Genomic DNA, 16251 nt, shown 5'->3' with positions numbered 1-16251 from the left:
TTCCATTATATTTATCATACTAAGAAATCGAAGAATTTCTTGAGAATCCTACAAGATCCGTTAAAGTATTGAGCAGCGGTGTAGGATCAGATCCCAAAGATAATAAGTCTTTTCTTTCAAAAGTATTTTTCAAAAATTCTATATAAAATTCTAATCATAGATCGAGCTGTCGAATCGAAAAAACTGGGTGCTATCATATTCTTTTTTATTCTTAATTAATTGTTTCCGATTCATCAGATCTTAAGCTGTGTAATAAAGCATCAATACAGATTTGTCATGTGTCTATTTTTATGAGATAACACATAAATAAATTATTTGGTGCAAAAGGAATTTGAGAAGGCATCTCTTAAGACAATATGTGCTCCACCATGGTTCAAATATAATCTAACAACAATTTATCACCAAGAATATAATGTGTAGTCACTAAGAGTGTTAATGATTACTATTCCAAAACTCACCTACCAACTACTCTTTAATTAATGATATATTAATTACAATACGCTTAGGTTATAAAAGTCTACCTAATATTTATTAATTGTATAACTGAATAGAAAGTACTTTACTCATAAAAACCAAAACCCCGAAAACAAAATATAGAATGATAAAAGAATAAATCTTGGATTAAGATTGTGTTTCCCTCTTTTCTAGTTTTCTCTTTTTTCAAAATTGAAATTAGCAAAATAAAAACTTTATTTCAATATATGGGACTTAAAAGACAAGGAAAACTATAATTAGTTTTTAACGAAAATAGTAAATTACATCCGAATTACTGTCATAGTAAGCAAAAAGTAAAACTCAAAAGTTATTGGTCTAACGACTAAATGTTAATGGCCTATCTGTTAGCAACTTAATAAGCTTAATGGAACTAACAGCTTATTTGCTCAACTATGCATGACTGTTTCGTAGTGGCTTCATGATATAGAAAGTGACTTATCCAGTAAGCTTATTAGGAGGAACTTTAGATAAAAAGCCAAGGTTTTTTTTCCCAAACATGTCCCTTTCAACTAAAAAAAGCTCCTTACATCTGCGAAAAAACTCTCCCAAACAAAAACTTTTCCAATATATACAAACAAATTAATTTATACAGTTAACTTTATTCATATAGAACTTAATAAAAAATCAATTAAACGACTCCTAAATCTAATGCAGTGATGCCAAACCTTAAAGTAAACAAAAGTCAAAAGAACAATAATAAATTGTAACATTCACAATCTATGTTACTGTGCATTGCAAAGAACAAATGCCCAATAATTAAGACAAAATCACAATGTGTTGCTAATGTTGTGCAGTGTGTTCCAGCTATGTTGATACAGTGATGTGCTCATGTGCATTGAAAATTTCAATTCTCATATGTTTTAATATGCAAGAGGAAGACATAAACATAATGTAACTCACACAGCAACTCGGTAAGTTCAGTCAACAGTAGAAACCAGTCATTCGAGATTTTCATCTTTGATTTATTGATCATAAATCGGCTGGAAAGAGAACTCCATGCCTTGAAAATCGAAAAAGTCGAACTTTGAAGAATAATAGAAATTAGATTGAGTTGTTGGAATGATAGCGTTAACCGTTTCACGATGTGCATTCAACATTCATCACTACTAGGCATTGGACATATTTTTATAGTTAAAGCTCAGTTGTCTAATTCCTAAATTATTAAACTCAAAACTAGTAATTATTGACAACTTGATGCCCCTTTAGAATTTGATATCCTGTACGGCTGCTCGAGTCGCACGTGGCCGGGGCCGGCCCTGACTCTAAAACGTATTAATAAGAACCAAATAAAATAAGAGGGAATTAAATGTAATATAAAATAAATTGGAAAAGAAAAGAGGGCAATAATGCATAATGAGATGGTAAGGTGCCATTGGTTAATTCATTGAAAGAGACTCCATCATCATTCATCAAACCATAACCATAACCATAACCATATTATAAGTTGAGAACTTATAAACTAAAATACTTTAATTATCAAAAGTCAATGTGGATAAATTTTATTAATATGAAAAAGTCAACCCCTGTGTTATGTTTTGATGACACTTGAAAGCATTTTGATTTTGGTAGTAATCCAGATGTTAATGGATAGAATTGGATGTTCAACTACTTAAATAATCATATAAATGATGATTAGAGTTCCACTTAAATTTTAACCGAATTCGTACATAACACGCTTTCTTTACTTTTTTTAATTTTTTTACGTGTTTTTGTTGATGGAGAAAATATCATAACTTTGTGACGAAAATGGACAAGTATATGCCGTTTTCTTCTTTTGATATACTTTGGTTGTTATTCTTATTTTTTGGTTGTTAATTTGTTATTGTAAGCTTGTAAAAACTGAGCCTATATGGCAGTAGCAGTTTGAATGCTAAGGGGTTGTTCAGTTTCTTTACCATTAAGATCTGTATGGATATAGTTGTCTGTATTGATAAGGTTGTCTGTATGATAACAGATAAGTTGTTATTCGGTTGTTATGTTGAATAAACAATTTAAATGTAGAAATGACTATTTTATCCTTATTGTTTGTATTTTGTTTCATTAAACTCATCTCTTTCACCCGGGTATTTTGTTTCATATGCACTCAACTAGTAGAAGATGAAAGATTTTGAAGAACATGATGATGAAATCTCATCTCCACTTTGTAAGCGATTTCAGTCAAAATAAAACTCAAATTCATCAAACCCAGATGTTCAACGTTCAATCCTGCCGATTTTAGTGATTTTCTCTCAAATTAATTTGTAAATGTGCAGTTTAGAAGAAGATTCAATTCGATGGATCTACCTCCCACACGTCGGAGGAGAATAATATAGAGCAAGTTGCACTCACGGTTCCGGTGACGGACGATTCGAGTTTACCGGTGGTTACCTTTAGAATGTGAATTCTTGGATCAGTCGTCGTCGTTCCTCTTGGCAAGTTGCACTCACAATTCCATCTTAGCTCAGATCGTTGTCGTTCCTCTTGGCCATCTCATGGCGGCGACCATCACATACAGGGTTTTCTTCAGCCTCATATGGGTGTCGTTGATTATGGTGGTGACGACGCAGATATTAGGGTTTGGGGATTAAGATGAAAGAGGGTGAAGGGCAAAAGAGGAATAAGAGGGGATAAATCCAAAGGACTCTACTTCTTTAGCTAACCATATAAGTCATCGGTTGAGCGAATAAGTCATATAGACTATACAACCCATTAAGCCATAATTAAACATCCTCTAATATAAAAATGACTTAATGAGCCAATTTTGGTTTTTATTTTATGTTGGACAAATTGCATTAAATGGAAATTACTTCATCCTAGTTGTATTTTGTACACCTACTTTTAAAGAACATATTACAAAACGTACTATGTATTTGATATAATTAAGCAAATATACTGATTTTGTAAATAAGAAATAGAAGATACTATCAATTTATATACAAATAATATCTTCCTTGAAATTCAGTGTTAAATTTTTTAGTGTAATATATCTTGTGATAGACATCAAAATGAAAATAAAAAAAATAATAATAAAAAATTCAAATTTCTTTTTTGATATAATTTGTCGTCTTATCTTTTTTTGGAAGGGTGTCTCAGACTATGTCTGAACTAATTCCGATAAATTATGAATGTAAGAAATCAACACTGATTACTCAGTGGCCACAGCTGTAAGAAATCAGCACTGATTACTCAGTGGCCACAGTTGTTTTCTACACCTGGAATAGAACCCTGGGCAAATGAGATATTCCACCATACCCCTAGGACCTCAACCACTATGCCATAACCCTTATGATTTTTTATTAACCTGAATATCCAACTCGCTATGTGAGCCGACTAATCCCAGGACGATCACTTGCTTTGTAGATAGCTCGGAGTCACCGCATTTGAACCTCCGTGGCCACAAAGAGAATTTTTATTCCACATATTTGAACTTAGGACCTCCAGACACTTTTGATTTTTGGAGTCAAGCTCAAACCAACCAGACACCACCCTTGTGGTTTATGGTTTTGTTCTCTTATCTTTAAAGAGACTTATAGGTAAGAAATTAAGGGGGTATTTGGTTGGTTTTGTATGTTTTTCCCGTTTATCTGTAACATAATCCGTCAACTTTTGTATCTGTGCTACATCACTTATGAAATTAATCGAAAAAGATAAAAACTTCTTGTTGACCCTCCCAATTAGGGGTTCTCATGGGTTGGGTTGATCGGGTTGAGGACATTTGAACAACCCAATCCGATGCTTGCGGTTTGGGAAAATCTTAACCCAACCCAACCCAAATCAAAGTGCAACCCAACCCAACCCGTACGGGTTGGTCGGGTTGATACTTTGGTATATTAAAATATTCTTCTAACCTTGAATATGTTATTTCTCTACTCATAATTTCTTTTTCGTCATCAACCATTTGATACAACTTTATTCATATTCTTACGTATATGACATTCAGTTAATTTTCTCAATTTACATATATATGTTCATAGTTATTGAATGAGTTATATAGAGATATGAATAGATTGAAAATATGTGTATATGAAAAGCATACATGATAGTGTAATTGTCTAATGTATATATTAATAGAAATTCAACAATGATATTAAATCCAAGAAATAAAAGAATATCGGGTTCATCGGGTTGGGTTGAGTTCAAATAATAATAACCCAATATCAATCCAATATCTACGGTTTGACAATTTTACAACTCAATTAGACATCGGGTTGCTTCGGGTTGGATTATTTCGCGTTGGGTTGGGTTGATCGGGTTAGTCGGGTTGATCGGGTTTTTGAGCACCCCTACTCCCAATAATAACGTATTCATTTTCTCTCATGTGTATATATATATATATATATATATATATATGTATAACCTTAATTGAGATTTTAATAAAACTCATTATCTTTTCATGAGTATGAAGTCATTATTTTCTTTAATAGATATAAAAGTCATGAATTTAATTAAAATATTATTTAAATTTATATGCCTAAATGATCCCTCTTAGAATTACTTTAACTTTACCAAATATGCTATGATGTTTTAGTTTCAGAATTTTCTGCTAATAAAAAATATATTTTGATTTTTGGAAGAATAATTCATTAATAACTTGGAAAGGCCCAAAATATTATGCGTAAAACAGTGTTTGTTAGATTTTAAGGCCCAAAAATGTACTCATGCTCTTGGATGTTTATTTCTAGACCAAATAGGTGGCGAAAAAGTAATTGTTTAAGAATAAGAGTTAAAATGAGAAATGTAAGAAGGGATCTGGACTTTTGGACACTTTTAATCTCACCCCACCTCATGGATTACATGTTCTCATGGGAATTGGTCCGGTGTATCTCGGTACATCTTATTGATGTCGGTCTTCAATTAGGATTGACCCAATGATGCATCTTACCCTTCTCATCATAACTTTCATTCTTGTCGGAACCTAACATAGATGACATATATTATACTAAGAAAAGCTCGAAAAAACCACATATTTCAACAGTTTGACCACCTATGCAGAAATACTTGGCATGAAATAGATAGTTGGCAACAACATACCTTTTTATAAACGAACAATCATTGCAAAAGAAAGAGCGTTTACAGATGGAAAATATGTCAGTAATCCATCTGAAAAAGCCATCAACAATAGATCTCATCTCTGGAGCAAATGTGGTCAGTAATTGTGATTACCGGCAGATTTTCAATCACCGATGGAAATATTCGCTGGTAATCCATTGTTGATGATCAATCCACCCGAAATTATTGACGGAAAAATTCGTTTGTAAAACCTCTTTGTTTGGTAGTGAGTTATTTCTTATGAAAGTAACAGTTATTTATTACATATAAGCTATACATGCATAGAAAACAACCGGACATCAAACATACATTATCGTGAAAGTTTAGATCATGTAAAAGTTTAACCATTTCAAAAGATTATATACATATACATATACATATACATATACATATACATACAGGGCCGTCTCTAGGGGAAGGCGGGCCGGACGTATGCCTAGGGCCCATAAAAATTAGGAGCCCAAATTTTTAAATATATATAATAGTAGTTCAAAAAATTAGTAAATAGAAGACACATACAAAAATTAGTTTTTAATATGACAAGAAAAAACTTTTGTACTACATTAACTATTAAAGACTCAAACATATATGAATTAAATATATTGGAGAAAAAAAATACATAAAGAGGTTAATTTGCCGTTCATTATATAATACTATTTAATTTTTTCTAGGTTTTTTTTTATCTAAAACCGACGTCTAAAACTACTTGCTTGGAAAACTTATCTTCCATCGACTCTATTGATCGTTCCATTCTCATGTGAATTCTATTTTATATTAGAATATGATTGATTTTTTTGTTATTAGCTAAGAAAAAACCCCCATCTTTTGTATCTATATTTATAATAATAAAACTATAATTGTTTTTCAATAGTTGTTATTTATTATTTAATATTGAGTTTATAAATCTCATGTACTATTATATTTCTAAAAAAAAGAATAAGATCTCAAACTATCATTAACATGAGTTTTTTAATTTATATAATCGATTATTCTAGAAAAGTATGTTTTAATCCTAACTCTATGTTATTGAGTCTTCTTTTACGTAGGAAAAAGAGGAAAGCAATGGGGGAAAAAATATTTTGTTTTCGAGATTTTTTTAGGGAAAAGAAAAGAAAAAAAATATATCAAAATTTATTTTTATTTCATCATTTTTCTTTCCTCTCTCTCTTATTTATTAAAAACATCAATAAAAAAACTTTATTTTTCTTCTTTCCTTTTATTTTCCTTTCCTTTCTCATTCTTTCTTTTCTTCACAAATTTTGAAACATAATATAAAAGTTTAAAATGATGTTAATTTTCTCAAATTCGAAAACATAATGTAAAAGTTTAAAATAGTGTTAATCTTCCCAAATTCGAAAACATCAAATAAAAGTTTTAAATAGTGTTAATCTTCCCAAATTCGAAAACATAATATAAAAGTTTAAAATGATGTTAAAAAACATTAACATGAGATGATATGGAAAACCAACCTATTTACATTGTTTTACATAATGTCACTCGAAAATCAGAAGAATCCACTTTGTGACCCCAAATGATATCATTCTATGTACCAAAAGTATATCATAGGATGTTTTTGATGATGAAACAAATTACTGATACTACATAAAAATGTTCTAGTATATAATATTAATTTAGAAATGAGTATTGATTGATTTTGCGTCCAGAAATACTCGGAAAAACGGTTTTATATGAATTGAATGTTATTTCTGATGATAAAAACAATATATTGAAAAAATATAGTACTTATCGAGGGCCCCTTTTTTACATCTCGCCCAGGGCCTAAAAAATGTCAGGAACGGGCCTGTATACATATACATATACATATACATATACATATACATATACATATACATGTCTCAGTCCTTTACAACGATGTTGTCATATCTTCCGGCAAACTTCCGAGGTTCAAGCAAGGTCCTTTAAACACGACGGTGGTAAATATCTCATTGGAAGGGACGAGTCCTAACGATTCCGGCATCCTTCAAAATGATGTGAAAAGTAGTAAAGACAACGGCGGGATTCCGTTGGCCGTGAATGTGGAAGTTCCGATGAAGGTTCTTGTGGGAACAATCAAAGGGTTTATGGCATTTGTTAGCAGTGATTAATTTCGTGGTGGATGATCTGGAAAAACGAAAGACGGCGAGGGTTTTGAAGAACGAGTGTCAACATATCAAAAATTTTCAGAGACAATAATTCGTCGTATATAAATAGAAAAGTTTAGTTGCAAACCGATTTTTAGTTATGAATTGAGGGATAAAGGCGAGCGTGACACGTGTCTCTAAAATCGACATTTAGTATGAATTACGAAGGTAAAGTTCATGAACTATTCACGAGGAATAATACAACATTCATGATGAATAATACACGATCATGATTCATATTAAATTGATTCACTATTCATAATAAATAATACACATTCATCATAAATGATACATTATTCATGATGAATAACCCACGAAGGAAGGAGAGACATGTCGCGCTCTCCTTTGTCCCCCCGGTTTACAACTGACTCTCGATTCAATTGAACCAATGCACCAAATAACTTGTTGAATGATAGAATCCATGTATTCATTTTTACACAAATATACCATTTTTGCGATAAAACAGCTAAAATAAAAATAAACTTATATTGATATGTATATTAAATTAAATAGAATGAAATGTTCGGTTTTTTATGTAATATGTTTGATTAAAATAATAGTTCTTTTTAAGATAATTTACTTTAAAATTATGGGGTTAAATTTTTTTAATTAAAAAATAAAGTAGAAATTCAAATATGGTACATGTGTGATAGAAGTTTGAATTAATTCAATTTATGCCACTAATCACTTCTTAATTAATCATTTTATGTTTTAGTTTTATTAATTTTGATTTATGGTCAAGATATGTCACTTGGTTTACGATGAAAAATTGGTTTTATTTGAATATACCCCTATATATAGCCGTATGTTATTTTGAGAAGTAGTAAATATTTTAGAAGTAAAAAAGTGATCCCAACCTTCATACGGTCAAGATCGGATTTAACTGATCAAGAATTACGGCTTTGATTGGTAAAATTTTGCGTTTATACAAAAAATAGAGATGGTAGTTTCGTAATTTTTACAAATAGATGAAAAATGGGTTCATATATAAATCTATGTGATTCACATATGAATTATCAATAGTTCATAAGTAATTTTATTAGGGATATAGGATTATACGAGAAGACATTCGTTTTGCGAAAAGGGAAGAAAGAATTCTGACCAACCACCTAAACGAACCGAACGAACACGAACGGAGGCTTGTTCATGTTCGTTCGTTTAACTTAACCGAACAAACGAACGAACACGAACGGTAAACGAACGAAAATCTTTGTGTTCGTGTTCGTTCGTTTAGAAATAAGGTGTGTTCGTGTTCGTTTATGTTCGTTCGTTAACATGCTAAACGAACGTAAACAAACGAACATAAACGAACGGGCTAAACGAACATAAACGAACGGGCTAAACGAACATAAACGAACGAGCTAAACGAACATAAATAAATATTATTTGAATTCAAAGTAAATAAATAAAAGATTATATATTAAATTTAATATATAAACGAACATAAACGAACGAATATAAACGAACGTAAACGAACGGTAAATGAACGAACGTTCATGAACATAAATGAACGAACGAGACTCTTGTTCATGTTCGTTCGTTTAACTAAACGAACAAAAAAATTTGTTCATGTTCGTTCATTTATTAAATAAACGAACTTCCTGCCGAACGGTTTACGAACGGTTCGCTGAACGTTCGGTTCGTTTACAGCCCTACAACCACCTAAATAAATCAAAATTAATTAATAATCATCATTTTCTAATTAAAAAGGGTAATTATGACTTTTGGTTGATGGGGTTTATATTTAATGGATCCTTTATCCCTAATAAATTTGGATGACATTTTTTTTTCAAAGTAAATTAACAATTCATATATAATCCCATCCAACCGTTATTGCAATTCCTTTTTCCACTGGACGATTCTTTTTGCTACGTTTTTTTTTTGAGAATTGTTGCATAATTTTGTCTCATCTTTTTTTTAGGGTTGTTTCACAATTGTTGAATGGTTTTGTGCAGAATCATTAAGTGGTCAGAATGATTAAGAGACATTCATGATATTGTGCAAAATGAAATATAATTGTTTGATAATTGTATACAATGAAATTAGGGCTCTTAATGGTTAAGGGATGCCTAGGTTACAAAATCATTTAAAGGGTTTTAGAACCATTAAGAGCCAGATTTTTTTTTGCCAAACAAGATTCACCTCTTAACGAATCAAAGATTACCTCTTAATAGAACTATTAAGAGGTAAACAAACAACACCTTACTGTTTGGTTGTAAGCAATCAATGAATCGAAGTCATAGTTTTACCGATTTAGGAATTCCTTCATTCAATTAGACATATGATTTTGTGTTCCTTACCGATTCTTCCTTCCTTCATCCAGGTCATGTATGATTTTGTGTGGAATTAAGAGACCAAGATGAGTTGATGTTTTGTGTAATCACTTGTGATTATTGGAAATTGTTGTTTGTTGGAGCTCTCAATCACATATGATTACTTGTATTTCTTGACATGTTATTCCTAGAATATGTTGATATACTAAGTAATGATATGTGATAATGTATTGGTTACTCAATATTATCATACGAGCATCCTGGGCTATCACATATGATTTGTTGGTATTATCACACATGATATTCCGTTGGTAAATCTTCAACGTTGTCAAACAATTGTCGTCTTACAGGTGAAAAGAGAAAAAACCGATTAGAGAGGAGAGGTTGTCATATTATTATTAAATAGATAGTTCAATAAAGATAAATGATAACTATCAAATCCTATAAATTAGGTGGCATATATATCCATGATTAAAATAGATATTTTCCCCCATTTTGCTCTTATAATAAAATGGCAACATAGGGGTGTTTGGAATTGCTTATGAAAACAACTTATTAACTTATTTTGGTGTGACATCGGTAATAAGCATTTTTGAATGTTTGGATAAACAACTTATATTGGTGTCAAACCGGTAATAAGAAGTTTTTGAAGAAGTTAAACCCTTCTGACTTATAATAAGTTGATAAGTGCTTTTGTAAAAAAACATAAGTTGTTTCAAATAAGCAATCCCAAACACCCCCTTAATATTTGAATGAGCTCATCAAATTACAGTTTTATCATTACCAATTATGGCTTTGAATAATTTTGGTGGTTGTTCAGGACTCTTTCTTACTTTCTCGTAAAATACATACATTCTCGTTTGAAACTGTTTATATGTATTAAAAAAGAAAAGTTCGAAGAAACCATATATTTTATATTTTGAATTAGAGATAGTCAAACTAGGTCTTGGATTTAAAAAAAACCAAGTTTTTGAAGATTTCAATGATACTTTCAAGATCTTTTTAATTGTTTTGATATTAAATTTCAAAATCGTAATTATAAAAACATATATAACATTTTTGTATAAAAAAGATGTAAAAAATATTGAAAATGTATTTTAATGATAGAGATTTTAAAGTGTATTTTAACTAATAAGAAAAAGAATAAATTTAAACAAATTTTTTATATGTTCAAAATTGATTTTTGAAAAAAAAAACTGGGATCGATTTGGGTCCAGCCCTGGATTTGGACCGGTTATAGAGGCCGAGGTTTGTACATGGAGAATAGGTCGGCTGGTTACAAGAGGACAATCTCGAATCGGGACCTATTTGGGCCCGACACTGCCCGGTCCGAGACCGGTTTTTGGCCATCTCTATTTTGAATATTAAGTTTATGGATGATTTTTTAAACAAATAAATACTTATATTTGTTGAAATCGAACAAATAAATCATTGCACTTACAAAAATCGAACAAATAAATCCTTGAACTTTCAGTTAATAAAACTTATGCAATTTTTTATGGAAACAATTTGATCTTCGTGTAATGCCTCTCATGATTTCTTCAACCACTTTCAGTTAATAAAACTTATGCAATTTTTAATGGGTCTTGAATTCTTGATAATGTTTATTAACCTGTTAGGTGTAATATACTTGCAAGGGACCCCTTTCTATCTATCAAAACTGTTTTTTTTCTTATATCTAGGGAAAAGTCTCATCTTGGAGGTTTTAGTGTGTTTTCTGGAAATAAGAACCAAAACTCTGCCTTTTTTAACAAAGTTGGTGAAAACAAGAGAAGGACTGATTGGCAGCTGTCAAATTTATTATGCAAACATTGTGATATTTCTGGGCATACCATTGAAAGATGTTTCAAACTCATTGGTTTTCCAAAGGATTTTCAAAACAGACCACCTAGACCTTCAAATCCTGGTTTTAAGTCATTGTCTAGTAATGCTTGTGTAAGAAACTCTCTTGGAAAAGAAAAACCTCTTCATCCATCCACATGTCCTCTTTCTGAAGAACAAGTGGCTAAGCTTCTTGCCTTGCTGGATCAAAAGAACACTTCTGAAACTATTTCTGCTAATATGGCAGCTTTGTCAAAGTTTCATAAGTCTAGTTAGATTATTGATTCTGGTGCTAATCAAGATATGACATCTAGTTTTTCAAAATTGAAAAATGTGGTTGACATTTCAGATTTAATTTTAAAAGTTAATCACCCTAATGGAATTGAAGCAAAAATAAATAACATTGGAAATTTAAAATTGTCAAACAATGTTACATTGTTTTATGTCTTGGTGGTTCCTGACTTTAATGTCAATTTGCCATCTGTTCATAAACTTGCTAGAGATAATAAGTTGTTTGTAGGGTTTGATGAGTCTCGATGTTATATTCAGGATTCTTATTAAAAGAATGTAATGAGGATTGGTAGTCAAGAAGGTGGTTTGTATTTTTTTATCAGACTAAGGGTAAGTTACTCAAAATTTTGTTTCTAGCCAATTGTGACATAATTATCTTGGTCATCCTTCTGACCAAGTCTTGGTTGTTTTAAAAGATCAACTCAAAATTGGAAGTGATAGTACACATTTATGTGAAATTTGTCATATGGCCAAACAAACTAGGGAAAAATTCTCTTTAAGTGATCATAAGTCTAAGTGTCTTAGTGAACTTGTTCATTTAGTAAGAAAGGATTTAAGTATTTTCTTACTATAGTGGATGATTATACTTGTGCTGTTTGGGTTTATTTGTTAAAAAGTAAGCATGAAGTTACTGATAATGTTGTGTTATTTTATAATTTGTTAGGAACCCAATTTGGCAGACGGGTTAAGATGTTTAGGAGTGATAACGAAACTGAGTTTACTAATTCCTCATCAAGTGAGTTTTTTAAAACTAAATGAGTGGTTCATCAGACGTCTTGTGTTCATACTCCCCAACAAAATGGGGTTGTGAAACGCAAACTTCGTCATTTATTAAATGTGGCTAGAGCCCTTATGTTTCAGGGTGGTGTTCCTTTGAATATGTGGAATGAACATATATTAACTGCCACTTATCTCATAAATAGAGGGAAGTGTTCTTATGAGCTTGTATATGGATTCCAACTTTTTTTTTTAACTCATCTGAGGAATTTTGGTTGTCTTTGTTTTGCCACCAAAACCAATGTTTATGATAAGTTTTCTTCAAGAGCCGAGAAATTGTGCTTTTAGGGTACGCTAATTCCCAAAAGGGTTACAAGTTGTTTAGTCTTGATACAAATAAGGTGATTGTTTCACATGATGTCAAGTTTTATGAAACTATTTTTTCTTTTAAAATGAGTTCAAACAAGTTGGATTGTCATATTACCAATGAAGTAAATAATCTAAATTTCTTTGACTCGTCCATTGGTTCATCTACTAATCTCTCTGGTTTACCTCCTAATGATGAGGTTAGAGATCAATCTTCTCTGGAGGAAAGTAACCAACCTTTATTTCTTGGTAGTAGCCCATATAGAGATGCCAGTAGGCAGCAACTAGGTAGCATAAATGTCCTCACTGAAAATCCTGAAGGAGTTGCCAGTTTGCAACCATTGAGTAACTCAGATGTAGCTGCCATAGATAATACTGAGTCTTGTTTGCAATCTTTGGATGCTCACCAAGGTCTCAATGATGCTGAAAATTTAGATCTCCAACATGAGGGTGTTTTCTCTAATTCCAAAAGTCATAACCAGACCATTAGAAGAATGATTAGAGCTTCAAATTTTCCTCAAAAATTTGATGACTTTGTAATAGAAGGCAAAATTAAATATGGAATAGAAAGAGTGGTGAACTACTCTTACTTAGATTCTGAAAATTTCTGTTTTATGTCAAATTTAAATCAAATCTGTTGAGTCGAAGACTTTTTCAGAAGCCTATAATGATAAAAACTGGATTTCTGCTATGAATGATGAAATAGAAGCTCTGTATAGAAATGGTACTTGGATTTTACTGATTTACCTCATGGTAGGAATGTCCATAGGTTGTAAATGTATTTATAAAATTAAATATAAGTCCTCTGGAGAGATAAAAAGATATAAAACTAGATTAGTAGCTAAATGATATAGTTAAAGAGAGGGTCATGATTATGAAGAACCTTTTTCTCCTGTAGTAAAAATGGTCACTGTTAGATGCATTGTTGCTCTTGTTGTTCAAAATATTTGGTCATTGTTTCAACTTGATGTCAATAATGCTTTCTTATATGGTGATCTATCTGACGAAGTTTATATGGCCTTACCTAAAGGCTATATCAATTCTGATGAAAAAAGAGTATGTAAGTTGGTTAAATCTCTTTATGGTCTAAAGCAAGCACCTCGTCAATGGTATGCAAAACTGTCTTCTTGTCTTATTGCTAATGGTTTTGTTCAAAGTATAAGTGACTACTCTCTTTTTACCAAGTATAGTGACTCTGGATTTGTCATACTTTTAGTATATATTGATGATATTGTTATAGCTGAGAATAATCTGATAGAAGTAAATAAAGTTAAACCTATTTGAAATATAATTTCTTGATTAAGGATCTCGGCAAATTAAAGTTTTTCTTGGGAATTGAAGTTCTTAATTTTGATGATGGTATATGTATGTCTCAAAGAAAGTATTGTTTAGAGATACTAAATGACTTTGGATGTCTTGGATGTAAACCAATTAACATACCAATGGATATGAATCTTATTATTACAGATTATGTGAGTTCTATTTTTAACGATCCTTCTCTACATGACTATACTAGTTATCAAAGGTTGATTGGTAGGTTTATTTTACCTTCTTGCAACTCGTCCTAACATTGCCTTTGTTGTTCACCGCTTAAGTCAGTTTATGCACTCACCTCGACAATTCATCTTAAATTGGCTTTAAGAGTTCTCAGGTATTTAAAGTCTTCACCCAGAAAGGGTGTTAGTTTTACTAGGTCATAATCTTTTCGTTTGTCTGCTTATGTTGATACTGACTGGGATAAGTGTCTTTCTTCAAGAAGATCTGTTACTTGTTATTGTTTATTTTTTTTAGAAAATCTATGATCTCTTGGAAAAGTAAGAAACAAAATATTGTTTCTCGTTCTTCTACTAAGTCTGAATATAGAGGAATGACTTCTGTTACTTGTGAAATAATTTGGGTTCTTAAGATTTTGTTTGATTTGAGAATTCAAGATTTAGTTCTTGTAAATCTGTATTGCAATAACAAATCTGCAATAGAAATTGCTTATAATCTTGTTTTTCATGAACACACTAAACATATCGAAAATGATGTTCATCAAGTTCCAGAAAAAGTTAGTATTGGGGTGTTGAACATTGTAAAAATTCTCTCTATAGAACAACCTGCTGATATTTTCACTAAGTCTCTTGGTGTAAATCAACATAGTTACTTATGCTCAAAATTAATGATGATTGACTTGTTTAAATGTCAAGATTGAGGGGGCTGTTAAATATGGCTTATTCTTAGTCCGATCTTGTCATTTATGAGTTTTAGTTTTATTTTGTAGGATATTATGTTATAAATGGTGATTCTGTAATTTATGGAAGCTTAAAGGCCTGGATTGAAGCTGATAAGAGCTAAAGGGTGGCGGTGTTGTTCTGGACAAAGTTCAAGGGTCAGTTGTGTAACTTCTTGTTATATATAAATGGCTTTGTACCCGGTTGGGAGCTCAGATCGTCACATTATTCTTTTCATTATCTCTGTAAAGTTGAGAATGTCTTTGTGTTCTTTGTATTCTTGAAAGCTTTAGGGTTTGTTTGTTGTTTATGATTTCTGTCTAATCAAAAGATCTATTAGTTTGAACCCATCTCACCTTTGCTTTCACGCTGATTCCAGTGAAGATTCTGAAATCCTAGAAATGTGTAACACCCCCATACTCCACATTGGCATAAAATACATATTTCATTACATAGAAACATGGATTACATCAGAAAGGTCCCACTAGGACATGGATTGCTATATGTACAAAATCTACATATAAAATTTCCAAAACAAATCCTGTACTACTACATGTAATACAACATGTATCTTCAAAAGCAGGAAACAGATTAGAAAAATAATCACATTTTCCCTTTCCCTTTTATATCCCTGGACCCAGCTATTCCTGCATTGCATAATKTAAAACAGAAAATGAGGGTTAGACCATACAGGTCTAGTGAGTAAATCCCCTATTTGCAAATGCAGGGTGACAAACACCAAAATATGATAATGTAATTTTGGCTTTAGAAAGATACTGCAWTAAAACAATTGATGCAGTTCCCAATATCATACATAAAGAAGTATAWTCAAAAATCTCACTTCTTTAAAATATCTCTAAACAGAGATCCAACATTTCCAGTATCAAAACTTTTTGAATTAAAACA

This window comes from Cynara cardunculus (assembly GCF_001531365.2).
Source record: "Cynara cardunculus var. scolymus isolate 2C chromosome LG 13, CcrdV1, whole genome shotgun sequence".
NCBI lineage: Eukaryota > Viridiplantae > Streptophyta > Magnoliopsida > Asterales > Asteraceae > Cynara > Cynara cardunculus.
The sequence above is the reverse complement of the archived record's forward strand: the minus strand, read 5'-3'. Positions refer to the sequence as shown.